The following is a 19,663-nucleotide window of genomic DNA, read 5'->3' on the forward strand; positions in this document are numbered from 1 at the left end:
ATACCAGTTCATGTGAACTGATATACATGCATACACACACATATATGAACATAATTATTATCCTTACCATCAGCACATTCAACCTGACTGCGCATACCATGCTAAGTATGATATCTTTACATTATCTCTTGAAATCGAGTACAATTACCTTGCCAAATAGATCAAGCATTGATCGAGTCTATGATCATTGTTTAATGCAGATCAGTGATGATTCGTTTATCCAAACAACACCTAATTAAGTTCGGTGTTTTAATGTTTAATTCGTAAATTATAATCACCCAATTAGGATCGAGGCTTTTGGAAACAATCATAATTTAATCATTGTGTCTCTTCAGACCGAACAGACATGACCACCCTTGGTATGGCCATTGGTAGGGCTATATATATGGAACAAACCTCAAGAGATAAGAACGATTGAAAACACAAGTAGTTCTATCTCTGCAAATCGTACTTCAGACTTATACTAGTTTTGAAGTAAAATCAAATACTCTGCACTTTAGAGATTAATCTCTATCATCTCACTAACATCAATATGGTATCAGAGCACAGGTTGCAATACGATGGGACGGAGATTCAAACTTCACTACACAGGCCTCTATCTGATAGAGGCTGAGGCATTTGGGCTTCCAGGTTTGATACCCACAGATGCATGTTGCTTGGGTGGAAGTCACGGGAGGTTGCGGACAATAAATTCCTTTGTTCATGATTTGTGGCATTCTATTACCGCACCAGATAAATATCTGCCATGCAAAATAGAAAAAGGAAATGAAATTTTGGCAAATCTGATTCACTTGAATGGTGGACGGCTTGATGTCCAAGATGATTGTAGACCCGTAAGAAGTTTGAAAGTTCAAAACATTGGTCCACATATGCAGCCAGCAAAGTATGTCTCTTGCAGCAAATGTGGGCATTACGAAATGCTATTGGTATGCAAACAAATGAGATATCTGCAATCTGCATAGGGTATAAGGCCGATTTATTGTCAAGATTGGTGGAATATGCCAACCGCCATTGATGGAATGGAAATGAATAAGGTTGTAAATTAAAAATTTATCATCAGTAATCCAACGCATTACTCTTGATGGCTTGACAAAACAGATTTTAAAGGAAAATCAACTCAAATTGGTTATCCATTGTTGGCAAATTAGAAGTTTATAAACCATGAAGAGCATTGGCAATAATCTTTGAACTATGTTTCGAAATGAAATTGCTGAATTTGAGTTAATTTGGAGGCAACCACCTTGTACCTATGTATTATCGCATCTGGTAATGAACTGAAGATTGAAATGAAACAAAAGGGTTGGAAATTATAATTTGTAAGATTTAAAGCATTGGATGGAATAAAATACGCATGCTGGGAAGCAAACGGAGAAAGTTAAAAAAAGTTTAGGTTCTGAAGTTTGCACAATATCTTGTTAGAAGTATGATCGATAGTTACTGTGCACAAATTCACTCTAATTCTGAAGTCTTCAATTCAGCGGTTGAGAATATACAGAGGAAAGAAGATAGAATTCACGAGTGAATTCTAATGTTTTGAGCATTTCATGTATGCAACTCGTTGATCATATTGTTCTTTGTTCGTTGTTGATCATTTTGGTTTCATTCACGTTTGTAAATATGGGTTCTTTGAAATACAAGACATTCTTGTGCAGCCACTCTCATGCTTTGTGTCTGGCAAAATGTAGTACATGGGTTCATATTGAGAAGATTGGACTCACTAATCACGATTCTTTGCTCTAAGATTAAGCAGTGTTTAGTGCTCAATGAGTGTTGAGACTTAATCAATCTGTAAGAGTTGAGATGAATCAAAGATAAATACTATAATAGTTTCCTGATGACAGAATTGTTGCTTATTTTTGGAAATTGATCATTCATTATTCTCCTTAGTAGTTGCACTAGAGATTGATTGTGCTCATGACCCCATGTGTTGCATGAATAATATTGTTTGATGTAAAACCTTCTATGATAGAAAAAAATTGTGAAAAGAAACTTGTGAATGAATCTCACCCTACTGGTGACTAGCACATTTCCTAGATAGTTGTGCGTGGGGTTCTGAGTAAGAAGGGCAAGTTTGCTAAGTTCAGAAAAGTCTCAGGGAGATGTGATGTTGATATTTGATGAATTTAGGGGTGAATTGATACACATGCCATGAGTCTGAAATTTGGTTTTTCTATAAATAAAATAGGTGTTGCTTTCTCTCCAACCTCGACGCCACATTATCATTATTACAAACTAATGGCATGAAGAAATGTGTATGGTCATTTCATTCTATATGTCAGCAAATAGGGAGTGTGTCAAGCATTTCTCTTAGCAGTAATCACCATTGAATTGGGTAGTTGCAGTAGTCATAGGCCCTTATTGCTTGACTGATAGCATATTTCCAGTATTGAGTAGTGGAATATTATTGTCTTGGCAAAAGGTATCTCAGAGGGAAAAGGAGTGTATTCTTACAAGTAGTACCGGGCAATTAACATATACAACCAAATCAAGGAATGGTATTCAAAAGAAGGTGGTTGTAACTCTCACAGAACAATTTTGAAACAGAACCTAGTAATTTGCAAAAGGAGCTATTGTTTTGGAGAGAGACAAGATAATATTAAGTTCCTGAAATCTTCATCTGCTATGATCCTCGTGAATCATACTTAAAATTGAGTTGGGTGGAAGTATACTAACATCTAAAATTGATGTTGATGAGCATTTGCTGCTAAATAAAAGGAATAATGGTACATTAAGAATGTTATCAAGGCGTTTGTGGTAGCATCTGGAATTATGAAACATAGTCAAGATAAAGGGATCTTCTAGTGAGAGGAAGCAGACTGCATGGGAATTTTGTTTAAAACCTCAAAATGGTCACGTCAGTATTGGATATAGCACCCATCTGTATGTAAGAGTCTTTTGGAGAAAGATATCTTCCATGATTGGGACTGTGTGAACAATGTATCCATTCGTAACAGAGAGATAAACTAGAGGATTTACTTCAGTTAATGTCAAGGATCTTGCTCATATTGATTTAGAGGGAGCAAACCATGCTGAGTTGGTTCTTGAGTAATTGCAAAATTGTAGCATGACACAACTTGTTGCAGAATGTTAAAAGATTGATATCCGATTCAAAAGGAGTCTGGCAGTTTATCACAGGCATCCTTGGACAAAGAGCGAAGAAGTCAAAATAAAGGACCTAACTTCAAGGATCTTTGTTCAGAGGGAGAATTTCGAGGTGCAATCCCTTTCTAATGAATTCTTCTCTGTGAGAAAGAATTTTTAGGTGAAACCCATTAATCACTCTTTGCTATGGTTTATGGTGGATGTCATGTGTGTGACACCATGCCAACATCACATGAAAAAACCTGTGGTGACTCCATGTAAACTCTTTTGTGGTATGTGTGACTATGACTTCTGGGCCTACCCTGTGTACATTACCAAAAGGTGAGGATCTTTCTAATAATGTACACTTCTATTCAACATTGTAAGGTGACGATCTTTCTAATATGTACACTTTACTCAACATTGTAAGGTGACGACTTTACGATGTTCACTATCAAGATGAATATCATGCCGAATTGATATTCATGGAAATGTCTTGATAGTTAATATCTCTTGAACTTATTGATTGATATCATGCTGACTTGATACCAATTGTGGATCAACATGTTCTTAATGAGATAATCATAGTGGATATTATGTGACATAATGTCCGTGGACATGCCATGATATGTTATGGTAGACATCATGTGACATGATGTCAGTGCACATACCATAACTAGGATATATGAATATCATGTGACTTGATGTTTTGTATACTCCTTGATAACATGAGTAAGGTGATTTCTAAATATATTGACAAGTTGGAGGAATGGTTAAATAAAACTTCAAGGGGGGGAGTCCAACGTCCTAAATACGTGGTGACGTTGCTTCTATATGCGGATGATCTTATTCTAATTACACAAATAGCCAAGGATCTAAGAGAACACTTGAAAACTTTGGAGAGTTTTTCCACGAAGTTGGGATGCAAGTGAACACTAGCAAGACTAAAGTTATGGTGTTCTCTCTAAGAAAGAAACAACAGCAAGTTGACTTCCAATTTGAAGGAAATACCCTTGAGAATGTGGAAGAGTATAAATACTCGGGCATAGACTTTAACAACAAGCTTAATTGGGAAACTTGTAGAGATAAGCGGATACAAAGGTGTTGGAGTGCTTCCTTTTTGCTCCAAAATAGGTGTAGACAGGTAGAGCTTTGTGATTGGAAAACCAAAATGATTCTTTTTGGACTGTTGGTGTTACATCCCAAATTTTGACCTAGTTTCAAAATTACTCATTGTCATTGGATTTAACAAATTTTTCTTTCATGATCATGTGAAGTAGGTAGTTATTTATATCCGTTGTATTAACTGTTAATGAAGATGGTCGTTAACCATTATTTGTTATATGATGTTCAGCAGTTGCTTGATTTTGGAATTATGGTTAATAATTTAAAATCTTTTAAATGTTTATATAAAAATTATTATGATACTGTTATTATGGTGGAAGTGTTTCACGGGTGATTGCAGGAGAAAATGAAGGGTGGAAGCATTGCTAAACAGGATCAACAGAATGGGATACTTGCTTCGTCCAATCATCAGGATTGACAGGTATGACCTTAAACTTCTTTAGTAAGGACCTAACAACTTGAACTCAGGATACATCTATAGGACCCGCATGAGCTATTAAATAAATAATTCAAGAAACATAAAATAATTTAATTAAAATATAATAGGTACCTCAAAGGATTTTAAATGATCTTTCACCTTATTATTATAATATATATCTGTGTACGTACACATAGATATAAAAATGAAGTGACACCATCATATTATTTTCTTATAATAAAAAGATGCCACGTCACCAATATATTTACATGTACATATATAAATATAAATCATAATAATTTTAGAATTATAACCTTCCAGCTCTTTTTCCATCTTTTATTCTTTTCCTTGTTTGAAACCAATTGAACACTTGACATTTTTAATTGACAAATATTATTTAAGTTACGGAAGCCAAAGAGTCTTTTTAAAACCTTTTTATATCATAAGTTGGGAGAGACAAAGACGCAAGAGCACCCATTCCCGTTTTCCTTTTCATATCACATTCTTCCTTGCTTAATGTGGCTTCCTTCACACTCGATACTCTACTATAAATCCATTGAATATCTGCAAGACCATTGAAAACCTTTTCCATTTCAGTGCCATTCTAATACAATCTATCGTATATGCTCTCTCCTTTCTGAAGATTAAGTAACTATTTACAAATTGTGGTTATGTCTACAACCAACTGAAGAAGAATTGATTATCAATCAATTTGCAAGACTTCAAACAGTTCCGGATTTATATCAGGTCATGTGATAATCATTTCCAAATTAATGTTATTCCAATGTTTTTACAAATCGATTTCCATAGGTGCAGCTGTAGATTATCCTCATTTATAACTAAATAACTCTAGGGAGTTGCTTACCAATAAGCATAGTGAAGTGTCTATAACATGGAATCAATAGTTATCTTTGTCAATAGAACTTGGAATCGGATGATAGTTATTTCTGCAATTTTTTAAATTTTTTTAAAGAACATAATCATGTAGTCATAGATTGTGAAATGTTGGAAGTATATAATCTTCATGAACCATTAAGAGCTGGTTGCTCTAAAATTCTAAACACCTAGGACTCACCGGTTGTTTAGCCATGGAAAAGGTGAAGAGTGAAATGAAATCTGTAAGGATAAAGAAGGTGAAGTCAGACTTGATATATTAAATCTAATTAAATAAATCTTACTTAATAGTTCATGCTCATCCCCAATAAATCTAATTTAACATAATGTTCATGACAAATGACTACACCTGATACCACAAGCTTAGGATTTCCTCTTAATGCCCATTTGCAAAAATAAACTTCAAATGGGCATTAAGAGGAAATCCTAAGCTTGTGGTATCAGGTGTAGTCATTTGTCATGAACATATGACATCTTTGCTTGGGGTTTCTATAAAACTGGGTACATAGACAAACAGTATCGTGGAATATGAAGCAGTAATTAATATTATTCCTAGATGCCATTCAAATGGTGTATGTTAAGGTTCTATAATGTTTAAATGACATGCTTTGTGGTTAGTTTCATATGAATGACATGTATATTTGCAAATTTCACTGTATATTTTAAAACTTCCCTAGATTTATATAGCTATCCCCGTTTGTCGTCCACCCTTCCCCCCACCCCACCCTCGTCCCCAAAATCGGCAAAAAAAAATTTCATCCTAGAAACCCGTACAGGAAACTCAGGTGAACATAGATGCTAGTATGAGTGGTTGTCTAATGGTTGCCCATCCACCACACCCTATTGGTTGACAACTATATATAATTGACTAGACATACTCAAGAAGCTTTGTTGGTCATTCTCTCTCTTGAATATTCTTATGGCAATTTCTTTTGTGTATATTCTTTGCATTCGGTGGTACAGAATTGTTTCCATTTGCTAACCAACAAGTGAGTGATCCATCAAATTACATAGAGTAAAATACAATACAGACAACACCAGTCAATCATGATTTTCGACATTTCAAGATTGTATAGAACACTTATACCTTCTAAGCATATAATATTTTGTAGTATCTTATGGGCATTGAAAATATACTTTATTTCAAAATAACTTTGAAATGTTATACTCAAATGTGGATTACTCCTCATAGTTGACTTATCGCGTCAAATTGACCCTTGAGAATTGCTTTCAATGTATCTAACATATAAGTGGAGGAGGTGATCTAAACACAAGGTCATTGCAACTAGTTTAGTTAATCATCATAATTCATCTTTACTCATTGAAGAATTGGTGACAAACTAAGCTTGTTGAAGCACCATACGCGCAATACTTTTTAGGTGGCAAATCGGTAATGGAAGTATAAAGTCAACAACTGCATGTTTCATAAAACATAATGAAATGCTTTAAATAGGTCACAAAAATTGCAAGTTGTTGAGAGTAGATGAAGCGAGATAACAAAGTGGCACCACCTACAAGGGAATTTTAGCATTAATGTCACTAACCTTATCGTTGAAGTGTCACTTGGTGATCCATAGTTCATCAATAGTCCACCGCATGATTCATCAATAGAAATAATTTTCAACCGGTAATGTAACCATTTTCACAAGCGTCGGAGTTTTCTTGGATTAGCCTATGACTGGCCTACGTAGGCTAACTCAAATGATTAGAGGGTTCGCAATTGGAAGAATTGAAGGCTCTTTCCCTTCAAGAGGTCGTAAGTGTTCAAGATGGCTCTTTGTTTGGGTCAAGTTTGGCACACTTACTATTTATAGTAAGTCATTTATCTAGCATTTCTATAGTTGGCAAGGCACATGGGCTGACTTCAATTGCAATTTTGACATGTGGCATCTTTGATGATTGCGTATTCAAGGATTTACTAATTATAGTACAGTAGGGGTCGCTAGAAATATGACCCTTACTAGTTTTAGTAAGGTAGGTAGTTGCGCAATGGAAGCAGTGGATGGCATACAAGTCCAAACATGATAGACAGATGATGACTGATCAATGAGATATTAAACTTATAATGATATTGATGAAGTAAATTATAACAGTTATATTATAAAGTTATTATTTAACTTTATATGGTATTATTATTATCTAAGGGGTAATTATATTTAATGGAAAAGTACACTTTAATGAATGGAATAACCTAAAATCAATCACGATCAAATATGAAATGTCATTTAATAGACTTATTGGAAAAGCTTCTTGGACCAAGCTAATTGGAAAAATTATTAAAAGCCAGGGAGACAATTGATTTCATTATGCTATTGTCTATTGCTTTTGTTGATGTAAGCTCATGGGAATCAAGCCAATAAACCTAGGGTTTCTGATATTTCAAGCATTGGAGGACAACAACTATTCATCGTTGTTGCAGGTTTGAGGTTGTGAGAGATCAACTGCTTAAGGAGAGCTTCATACAAAGGTTCTATTTGTGCTTCAAATTAAAGAAACACATCAAAGGTTTGAAGAAGATTGAAGGTTCATTAATGCACACCCAAGTATTTATATTGGCTGCAATTTGTATCAGATTTCAAGCATTGAATTTGCAGCTATAGTAACACATGAACAATAAAATTGGAAAATTTACAAGAGTTTCATATCATCTTGAGGGTTTCATTACGGATTTTGGGTTCAGTTTTGTGTGAGGAAGACAGACTGCGGATGAGCTGCATTTACCACCCATTTGGAACATTTTGTTAAAGTCGTACAGCCTGCTACTTAATAGCTGCACCAGCACTAAGGCCTGACGTGTTTCCTCTAGGGCCAATCGCCTTGCTTTTGGTCTCCTACTTTCCTCCTTATAGGGCGTCTACTTTAGCAAAGGGTTTTGTGAAGTTACTCAAGGTGAAAAATTATAGCAGGCAGCAGTTTGATCAATTACTAGGCTAATACATTGTTGTGAACACTTCCAGAATTATGTGTGATAAACAATATCAATCTCTGGGTATGCAATTGGATGTATGGACTTTATAAATAACAAAGGGACTTATTTCTATTATTTCATGGACTTACATACAAGGCAATATGATGAAGAGCATCATATAAAACAACAAAACCATCAAGGAGCCTTCTGATCCAAACTCAATTCAAACTCTTTTAACCTCTGGATGAAGCACCTAACAGGATTAAATCCCCAAGATTCTCCATTTGTTCATCACACAAGCTCAATGTAATGGAAATAATACCTTCAACATGCTCACTATCATTGACAATTAAAACCACCAATACCTTAAGGTTCCAAACATCTCAAAAACTCAACCAGTAACATATCACAACAGCTTTCAAGTGCCGTATTCCCACTGTTAACTGATGCCACAAAATCAAGCTTCAAGGCCTGTTAGACCTTCACATCACAATCACCACATTCGCAATGTCTAATTCTTATTTGACAATGTATAGCAACAATAACTTACCAATCAACAAAAAGACTTATATTGACTTCCAATTACCTTTGGAAGAGTACATCATTTGAGTTCTTTCATCATATCTTTCAAACTGCCTTTATATGTTGTCCATGCGGCAAAAACCCACTGTCTGCAGTCAGGAGCATTAGACACGAATGCCGATCACAACCACAGAAGAACAACATCAATTCATTCAACCATATTCCAACTACCAATCAACTCATATACAGGATGGAAAGGCACCTTTATACCATGACCACAGACTTCAACTGATAAACAACTTTTCCTGACAAAAAGACCTTGCAATTCTTACTGTCACTGTCCAAACAGTTTGAACAAATAAGTAGGTGACCAACCCTAAATAGGGCATTGTAAAATCCATGTCTTTGTTAGAAGGTGCTTGGATCAATGAAGTTCCACTACAAACTCTTTCGGTGAATCATTAGATCAATAACTAATGCAACAAACAAACTCTTCCACTTGCTGTGACTGTCATTATCATGAAAGCTAAACTGTTTTTACAAAATCCATATTCCAAGGCACATACAAATCATTTGTCCAGCATATTTGAGGGAAAATTGGGCACCTCCAAGTTTCCAACCTTCAGTCAGCTAACCATGCCACTTGGAAACTTTTAGACATCAATAAATATAAGCACCATTCAATGGACTATTAAAACCACGGAAAATTGACAGCGTAAGCCCACTAGGGCATCACATATCTCATTAACCACATGGACTTTTACTCTCAAACCTTTTGCATTAAAAAGGGAACTCAGCGTGCTATGAAATCTCGGAGTTGGAGAATTTTTCAATAGTGCATATAAAAATTATCGGCCAATCTATCACCAAACTTTCATCAATAAGGGTTTACACACTGTTTTCAGGAGATTCAATCATTTTTCCTTTATAATTCACAGCTAAAGCCCAAATTAAATCCAAAACAAAATTAATTCATTATACTACAAACTCAAATAGGTTTTAGACCCCTCTCAATCCAATTACCAATAGAAAAATGCCTTGGAACAGCAGAAAGTGTCTCAGGGGACTATCAACAATAATAAACCAGAACATCAACTTCCTTCATTGATTCTCCAATCAAATATATATCAAATGATCCTTATCCAACCTATTACCTTTCTTATTCGTTCAATAATCACTACATAAGAGATTTGCTTCCAAAACTTGTGTACACACTCTTAACTGTCACCAAAACTGCAGAATTATGTGACATAGGTTTATAGAGATCCAACCTTACAAACTTTCCTCCAGCCAAGTCACTACCTCAAACTCATCCATGCAATGGATTTTATAGCCTTCCATAGTTCTATAACTACTCAAATTGTCACCCCAAGGCCAAGTCACAAACTTGACAACTTATTACGCATTTCTTGCATGACAACTTTTCTTGTCAAATTGATAACTTTTGTTTTTTGATGCCTTTAGAAGAAGATGGCTGGGCATTGTAAATGATCATGGAATGTATTTGACTCTTCTTTGTATTTTCGGAGCCTAGAGGCTGAAGATGGTTCATAGGTAGTTTCATAGGTGGAAGATCATCCCTAACATGCATTCACAATTTTGGTGGTTCACAACTACCCTAGTCAGTCATTGGAAATATCACTCTAATATTTCACTTGTGCATTGTTCAAATTTGTGAAGTCTTCATTTGAAAACTAATTTGTCTTTGACAAAGATATCTGATATTTTGAGTAGTATTAGCAAAATTGACTCCTTTAAGTAGAATCCATATTTACTATCTATACAAATATCGTCTTTGTGTGTTGCCTTGCACGCATTTTGGTAATAATAAATATTCCATTAGGGACAAATTACTTACTTTTGTAGTTGCACAATATTGTGAGCACCAAACACAAAGGTTTGCAATATACATGTGGGATGTAGGTGACACCCCACCCCCCAAGTTTTTTCAGATAACATTGTCACTATACAAACAAATCCAGTCACCCTAAAACATCAACATCATCGTACAATGAAGTGTTGACCGAAGTTGACTACTTCGAGCAAAATGCTATTGTCGTCAGCTAATTAAGTAGCCATACAAGAAGGGTCATCAACTTGACCATACAGAAAGTTATCTTTCACAAGTATTTGAGAGTTCTTCACTATGAAGGGAACATTAGTGTAGGAGCATTTATGTTCAAGGTGACGGATCATTGGAGGCACTCAACTTTTCGACCAAGCCGAGTGGGAACATTGGTGTAGGAACATTTATGTGCAAGGTGACGGATCATTGGAGGCACTCAACATTTCGATCAAGCAGTGGGAACATTAGTGTAGAAACATTTATGTGCAAGGTGATGGATCATTGGAGGCAATCAACGTTTCGATCAAGCTGAGGGAGTCATACAGGTATTGGTTTATTACATTTTTTTCATATGAAATCAATACCAATAACTATGTGGGCTAAGAATTAGTTGTTAATTAGTGCAATAAAACTGGCAAGATTTGTTTTCTTATTCCTATCTTTAAGGAAAGCTGTTTTTTGCAACTTGTATTATAACTTGTGTTTAAACTTGCAATTGCTTAGTCTGTAAGCTAAGGAATACTTCTGATTTTTTCAGTTTTATTAAATTTTTCCTCCTCTTTTTTCCTTTAAGGAAGTCTATATATTGTAATTCTATTCATATGTAAATTAATAAGAAGGTTTTTATAGTTCTTATTCTTCTTCGAATTGTTCTCTTTTACTGCATGTTTGTTCTTTCATTTCTGGCTAGATCTAATGTTTGAAAGATAGCTAAAATTCTACACGCTAATTGAGCACAAAATTTTATATTATAATTCCCCAACATTCTCTTTTGATTCCATCAGCTGATGGGGTGTGTGTGAGCATTTTAATACTTTCTCATTTGTCATTTGGGGTTTTAGCGTAGTTATGTTGTCAGATTTCATGAAGTGCTCGAAAATGTGTTTTTATTTGAGAAATGTGATGTTGGTTGCCCAAGGGAAAATGGGTTTTGATTTTGTCAATTTCTATGATGTTTGATTTTGAGGCATTTTCCGCTTTCCTTGTTTTGTGCGCTGCCTAGATTTGTCGTTTGGCATGACCAACATATTCCAAACATTGGAGTAGATTGTCCTCCACGTTTGCACCCACTCCATGGTTTTACTATGTAGGCTTTCAATTCGTGGATGAATTCATACTCGCAACAAACTGCTCAGTTAAATGTACAGTGAGCACTGGTTTTTGTTTTTCTTCCTTTAAAGTTTTTCCTACAAGCTTGATTTGTGATTGCATTTGGAATGTGTGATGTCGGTGTTTGTGACTGCATCACGAGAACATTAAGCGTGCTATGAGGGGATCCTGATGGACCCAAACTCTTGGTTTTAAGTCATATGGTGTAGTTTGGAGTTTTGGACCAGTGATTCTTTTGTACATTTGTGCCTTTGATGATTTGTAAAAGTAGTGAGATGGAGTGGCTCTTCAAGATAGACTGGAGCAGAAAGGGGCTCCATGGAAACCTTGCTAGTCTTTAATAGCAACTAATAACCTTAAAAATAATGGGGACAAAACTTAATATAAGACTAATGTGACTACCTTTTCGTCATTTGAGGACATTGATATGGTATGTCCTTGCCTTCTCTATTGACGTTGATATGGTGTAATACCTTAACGTCATTTGAGGGCGTTGATATGGTACTGTGTAGCCTTTCCATCTCCAAATGTTGATATAACTCAATAGAGCATTCTTGATGATAGAGCATCCTTGATGACTGAAGTGTTGCTCAAAGTTGTATGGGCCTACGCAAGCCATGTGACAACACTCCATTCCCAAATCTCCACATTATACTTTGTTTAGTTTGAGTACTAACCTCTACCTACTTGCTTATGTCGTTGCATTGTGCCTATACTCAGACAATTGGGTCGTCCTTAAGTCATGCATCTGTTTTGTGCGAGTATTAGCCTTCTTGTTGTGTGCAGTGACCTTGTTTTTTTGGTCAAGTTACTATCTTTGTGAGTACTGTGGGGTACATGGTAGGGTACCATTGCACTTAACCACCATTGAGGACCTATGTACAGGTGACGGATTTTATCCAGCTGCAAGGACTTGGAGTTTTGAGAGCTCACTTCATTTTGATGGCATTGGTTTATGTATGGTTTATGCACTTGATATTCTTGATTTTAGCGTAGATCCTTTTATGCTATCAATTAATACACTATTGATGTAATCCAGTGAATATGGCCTAGATTCATGCTATCTGGAACTCCCTGGTTTGGAGCTAGATGTTTTCCAGTTGTACATTGGAGTCAACATAGGTTTCATCTTTCTATTGTTGCATTTTAGGCCAAAGTTCATGAATCAATGAATCTGCCTGTCATTCAGTATCTGCAAAGATCAACCTCTCTGTAGGCTGAACTAGTGTTTCTGCCTCTCTAGACTAAGACTTTTTGTCTCAGAATTCTGCCAGTATTGAATCAGCGCCATCATCAATCAACGTCTGCACAACGAGAATTAGTGTCTCTAGCTGCTTTTCAGCATCTCTGCCTACTACTATTGTCCAAGCAGTTTCGAGAAGTGGGTGATATGTGAATGCTCTCAGGTTGGATCCCTAAGGGGTCTTTGATGCCTTTTAAGCCTGAAAACTATTGTTTGAGGATGGTTGTTTCTTAATTGTTTATGATTATGTTTAGAAAGGAAAGAGCTTGTATAGTTGATCACATTAGGGACGTCTTCTTTGGGCTTAAAAAGAATATTAGTGATATGATTTGAGACAGGGTTTCCTCCCCTTCTGTTAGCCATGAGTTCTTGTCAACTTAGCCTCTTCTATAGACATTGTCTAGATCTGTAAACAGCATCTTGAGAACATGTGTTCTACATTACGAGTGTATGCTTGGTTGTCTAGGAACCTTTGAAAGTTCTTGTAAAGTCTTCTGCTAGTGTTTGATCTTGTGATGATCGTTATGTTATCTTTAGCATCATGTTTATTGCCTATATTTGGTTATGAGATGCATATTGATATGTAATGTTTATTCTTACATTTCAAAAAATTATTTAGTGTATATTTAACCCTTATTCCAAGGGTTCCTTGGCAGGGAATTACAGATACTCTCATCGGAGGTTCATACAACATTCAACATTTGGTGGGAGAAATCATACTCTGACTGTAATGCTTCCTTATAGAGATGGGGTTTGCAGAGAGGGTTACCAAAGCTCCTACATAATCAATTGTTTGGGGTCAGAGTGTAGAGCCATCACTTGATTTGAGAGTTGTCAGTGATGAACCATTAACAGAGGTTGGAGCTTTCTACCAGAACTACACAGTGAGGAGTGTTCATCATTTTTCTTTTGATCCACATGTGCAGGACTTGATGATGCACTACTATGGAATGGCTTCGAGAAAATACCATCCTTGGTGGGATACATATTCACCATCGTTAGTAAATTGAACTGGGTAACAAATGATATTGAATAAAATCTTCATTTCTTGTAAACCAGCGACAAATACAGTCTTATCATGTTATGGACTAAAGGGTAACTGTAACATACATCCTCACTTACCCTTGAAATTAAAACCAAAGTGTGTTTTTCATATATTTACATCCAGCTTGTATTTTAAGGAAGGCATGGAATCCTCAGATTGTATCTACGCTGGACTTCACCTATCTTTCTCTTCACCCATTGTCAAAGAGATACAGCATTTCCCTCAATGTTACTCTATTTCTTAAACACTAATAACACATTTCTTGTGGCAGGCTGAATTCACCAAATGTTAAAGTACGTGCTAATTTATGAGCTGCATATCTTCCCCAAAAAGAACACCAATGATTTATTGATTTTCTGAATTTCTTGCCATAGTTTAGAGAAAGCCGGGTGTTAAGAATTTAACCTTGATAATCCTCAGGTCTAATGGTGCAGATCGTACCTGACTCTTCTCCCTATATAAACTCAATGAATGGCATTTGTAATTATTTATACATGCTCTATAGGTGACAGCGATCTGGAAGTAATTGGTTTTAGTTTGGTTAGATCTAACTAACAATTGTCTTATGGTCGCTGACTTAGGGATATTTAATTACTTGTTATATGCCAAGGGTTATGTCCCTTAAGGGACATACCCTCTAAAGAGGATATATAGGCGGGTTATGATTGCAGTTTGGAGACACACAGAAAACTTATAGTCTGATCTCCAAGCAGTTGTATCCCCACAGGTTCCAAGAAGAAGTTTATATCATTCAAGTTTGTGATTACAATTCGGATCTGTAGTTGTCATCTATATCTGCCCATATATATCTGAACATAGAGTTTGAATCAAGGTTAGTTCTAAGTCCAACTAAGTTCTGATCTTAAAGTCTGATTTATATCTAAGAATCTGCAGAACTGTACATGGTATCAGAGCCCTGTTATCAGATCTAGGGCTCTGCAGATTTTCAATTATCAGACCTGTTTATATTCAGAAGTTGTCTTCCATTTCCAAAGGCATATACATTCAGTTTCTGAGAACAGAAGCCCTCAAGTTCTCCCTGGTGAATCGGATGCAAACCTAGTTCGGGATGAGGAGGATTCAAGATGGAATTTACACCACATTTACAGGGATACTGGTGTATGCTATTCTGTTGAAGGAGCATTACTTTCATCATTGTCGAGTTGCACAAATTATGAATTTGGTTCTGTGCATTTCGTTCTGAATTGGCATTGTGTGAGCAATGCGCCAAGATTCTCTACAGTATTGGAGTCCTTGCAGTTGTACCGAACAGGTTTAAACGGAAAGAATTGACAGATCATGTACTGGAAGCATGGGTCGAGAAAGATCTTTACATCGGTGGAATTTTTTTTTGAAGTCTGGAAACACAGGTTTTCTATCATTGTTCACTGGGTTCTAAAGAAGAATCAACTGGTGTCAACATCAATCTAACACTAGTTTATGAGTGTCGTGGACATTTCCTGGACTTATTTTGTGCAGAGTATCAAGCTATTGATGTGAGTTGTGATGGAATGTTTTGAGACCACGTGACTTTAATAGATGAAACTGCTGGTTGTTTCTACCGTTGTACTATTGCACAATACTCTGTGAAAAACATTCACAACTCACGGCAAGTAGAAAGCAGTTAACAGTTTGAAAATAGAAGTGGGAGAAATAAACTACACAGGGATCTCATCTCTCTTCAACATCAGATACTGAAAGGAGTTTATTTCAGATACTTTAGGAACTGGTGACTCGTAGCAAGCCATATATCTGGAGATTTTATAGCTCTCCCACATTTCTAGGTCGGCTATAATAGTGAAAACTTCTGAAGCATGTCAAGAGGAAGGAAACTAGGGGGTATCCTACAAACTGTATTAACAAATTAATCCAGCTGTGTGCGGATTAAGACGGGTTTTTCTTTCCACTGACAAAATAAATTCAATGAAAATCTCAAGAACAAAATCTTCTCCAGGGAGTTTAATGATTCAATCAATTGTCAACAGCTAAGAGATCTGCAAAAAGAAAAAGAAATCAGGAATTGGTTGTACATAATTAGATTACAGTTGGGAGTCCTTGATATCTCTTAATGGTCTTCTTCCTACGCTGGAAGAATTGGATGCATGGCTATCAAAATTGGATTAGTCCAACTGGAGAGTCTTGAATTGGGCATTGCAACCTTCCATGATCACAATAGTCCAGCACAGGTTAATAGAGCATCTGTGTGAAGAGGTGTGGTTAATAGTTGCTACTTGTCTCAGTGAAATCCTCAAAATAACAGCTCCTATTGCTCCTTATGATGATAACATATTGAAGAAGGTTCTTCAACTGGTAGTGGACAGCATGTGTGGACTTTATTTAAAGATATGGTGCACAGCAATAAGAATACACAACATCTGTAGAAATGATACCGATGGTTACGTCTGATGAGAAATTTATTGTCACAAATGAGTGAAAGACTACGGTTCCACTATGTTTACAACATGGAAGTAGATAGTGATTTCCAGATAAGGTCATTGTGATATGTGTTGTGCAATCTATTTTTGAGTCAACAGTGCTTGGTTGCTGAAACTTGAAAAGTTTTTGGTTGCTTGGACATGACAATATTTTGTGGGATTTTTGTAAGCTGCTTGTTGCTCCATCTCCAAAACAAATTAATCAAGGTATTTCTGATCTTCCCTCAAGTCCAAGAGGGAGTGTTAATGATTGTGGACTTAGAAAAGATGCATTCTATATAACCTTATGACTATTCAGATTATTAGTATTGGTTCTCTTAGAAAGGAGGGAATAAAGTGACATCATGCTGTGACACTAAGATCATGGATAGTAGCATGGTATGCCTTTCTAACAAAAGGAGAAGCTAAATGATCCACAATGGCGAATCTTGACTCAGAAGGAGTAGACCTTGCTTTATTTATTCCCAAGTAATAAAGAATTTGTAGCAAAAATCATTAGTATCATCTTATAAGAAGGTTATACGTCAGAGAGAGTACCTAAAAGATCGAGTTGACTCCCCAGGATCTAGGTTATACTAACTCAAACTGAGTGTACCATGTCAAGATGGTGTATACTCATAAAGTACAAAAGCTTTCATCAAAGTTATGATGGAAAGATAAGTATCTATTGTACTTGAGCTCTTCTTTTACCTTATGTCTACAATATCTTTCATTTGTATTTTTATATATAAGAAGAATATATGCCTTGATTTTTTTCTTTTCTGAAAGAATGTTCTTGTAGGAAAGAATTTTGGATTCAAAGGGAGTCTGACATCTCATCAAGGCAACCTTGAATAAGGAAATCGGAAGATTTAATATCCAATGGGAGTATTGAAAATCTAAAGTGAGCAACCATCTAATGGGCCTACCTTTATAAACATCATGGTGTGGAAGCATTTCTCAGCATCAGTTTGTACTTGTAATAACAGAAAAGAATCTTCCAGCATGAATTTTCCGTGATAGCAAATGATTTTATGGTGTTTTAAATCAGTAGAGGACTACTAGCAAATCTTGAATAGATTCAAGATTGTGTTGTGAAAGAGACATTTCAATGTCTATAAATCACAACTTGGGTAAAGAGAGAATTTAATTATTCTGTAGACTTCATCCTTAAGTACTGGAAATTAGAAAGTAGATATTCTTATCAAACCTCTTTGAGAGTGATCATCTCAGGAAAGATCCAGGTATGATTGAATTGTTTTGTATTCTTATAATTTATATTATTGTCGAGATATTGACTGTTATGGGGCTTCACCATTTGTGTTTGTTATTTAAGAGGTGATGATCTTTGAAATAATGAACACTTGTATAAAGACATTATAAGAGATGACGATCTCTAAGATAATGTTTTGACTAGTAGAGAACTACTGGCAGATTTGGATGAATTTAAGATCATGTTGTGATAGACGCATTTCTATGTCTATGAATCACAACTTGGATAAAGGGAGAATTTAATTATTCTCTGGATTTTATCTAGTGTATAGGTAGATCTTAATTTAGAATCATGTTGTGTGCCTATGAGTCACAACTTGGGTAAAGGGAGAATTTAATTATTCTCAAGTTCAAGTAATACTTCATATCACAAGCCTTGTCAAACACCCTGTGTTACAAGCCTAGGTGATTTGATAGTTTGTATTACGAATGATGCTTTAGTAATTTGATCACAAGCTCCGGTGATAACTTATATTACAAGATTTGTAATATGATATGTTTTCAGGTATCATTTGTATAATGATACATCATGCTTGAAATTCAGAAAGGTATAGAGTGTATATCTATGCTTAGTCATCTCTATTGATGTTGCTAGATATGTCTCTATCACTTATCAAGTTAAGAAGTGTTAATTCCGTGTAACTTTGACAAGACAAGTGTTTTGATTTTCAGATCTGTCTGATCTGGATGCATGAGTTCCCTTAAGTATTGGTCACTAGAACATATTGTCCTCTCTAGACAGTTCAGCATTTTCCTTGTGGCTTTTATTAGCGTTCTTATTTGCTAATGTGGTTAGTTAGTTACTAATCATTAGTAGCTCTTGGAATGGGCACCAATCTTGAGGAAACAATTATGTTGTTAAATAGGCCAAACTAGAGAGGGACATGTCCATTCAGTAGATTTTACTGTAAGACCCAAATGAGTTTTAGATCATATTGTGACATTGACATTGCTATGTTCATGGGTCACAAATTGGATAAAGGAAGAACATTAGAATTCTCCAAGTTTATCTTGTATTCTGGTAGATCTTAAATTCAGGATCTAGTTGTGATTTAGAAATACTAGTTTCTATGAGTCACAACATGTGTCTTATCACTAGTAGCAGTGATTTGTCATATCACAGGCTTAGTAATATGACTTTGTATCATATGTTCTATGATACTACATACTAAGAAGAGATAGACAGATAGAGTATTAATTCTTGCTTAAACATCTGTACTGATGTTGCTAGATATGATATCTCTCTGTAGGATTATCAGGTTAAGAGGGAGTGTTAAGAATTTAACCTTGATAATCCTCAGGTCTAATGGTGCAGATCGTACCTGACTCTTCTCCCTATATAAACTCAATGAATGGCATTTGCAATTATTTATACATGCTCTACAGGTGCCGGCGATATGGAAGTAATTGGTTTTAGTTTGGTTAGATCTAACTAACAATTGTCTTACGGTCGCCGACTTAGGGATATGTAATTACTTGTTATATGCCAAGGGTTATGTCCCTTAAGGGACATGCCCTCTAAAATGGATATATAGGCGGGTTATGATTGCAGTTTGGAGACACACA

General features: G+C 35.7%; 1 protein-coding gene across 1 annotated transcript in view; it reads right to left on the minus strand.

The window, feature by feature from the left end:
- Positions 1-19,663, minus strand: part of LOC149543760 (pectin acetylesterase 3-like) — a 182,433-nt gene that overhangs the window by 160,120 nt on the left and 2,650 nt on the right. The window lies entirely within an intron of this gene.

The sequence above is a fragment of the Cupressus sempervirens genome, chromosome 8 (assembly GCF_028749045.1).
Source record: "Cupressus sempervirens isolate cs-2001-9-10 chromosome 8, ASM2874904v1, whole genome shotgun sequence".
Taxonomy (NCBI): domain Eukaryota; kingdom Viridiplantae; phylum Streptophyta; class Pinopsida; order Cupressales; family Cupressaceae; genus Cupressus; species Cupressus sempervirens.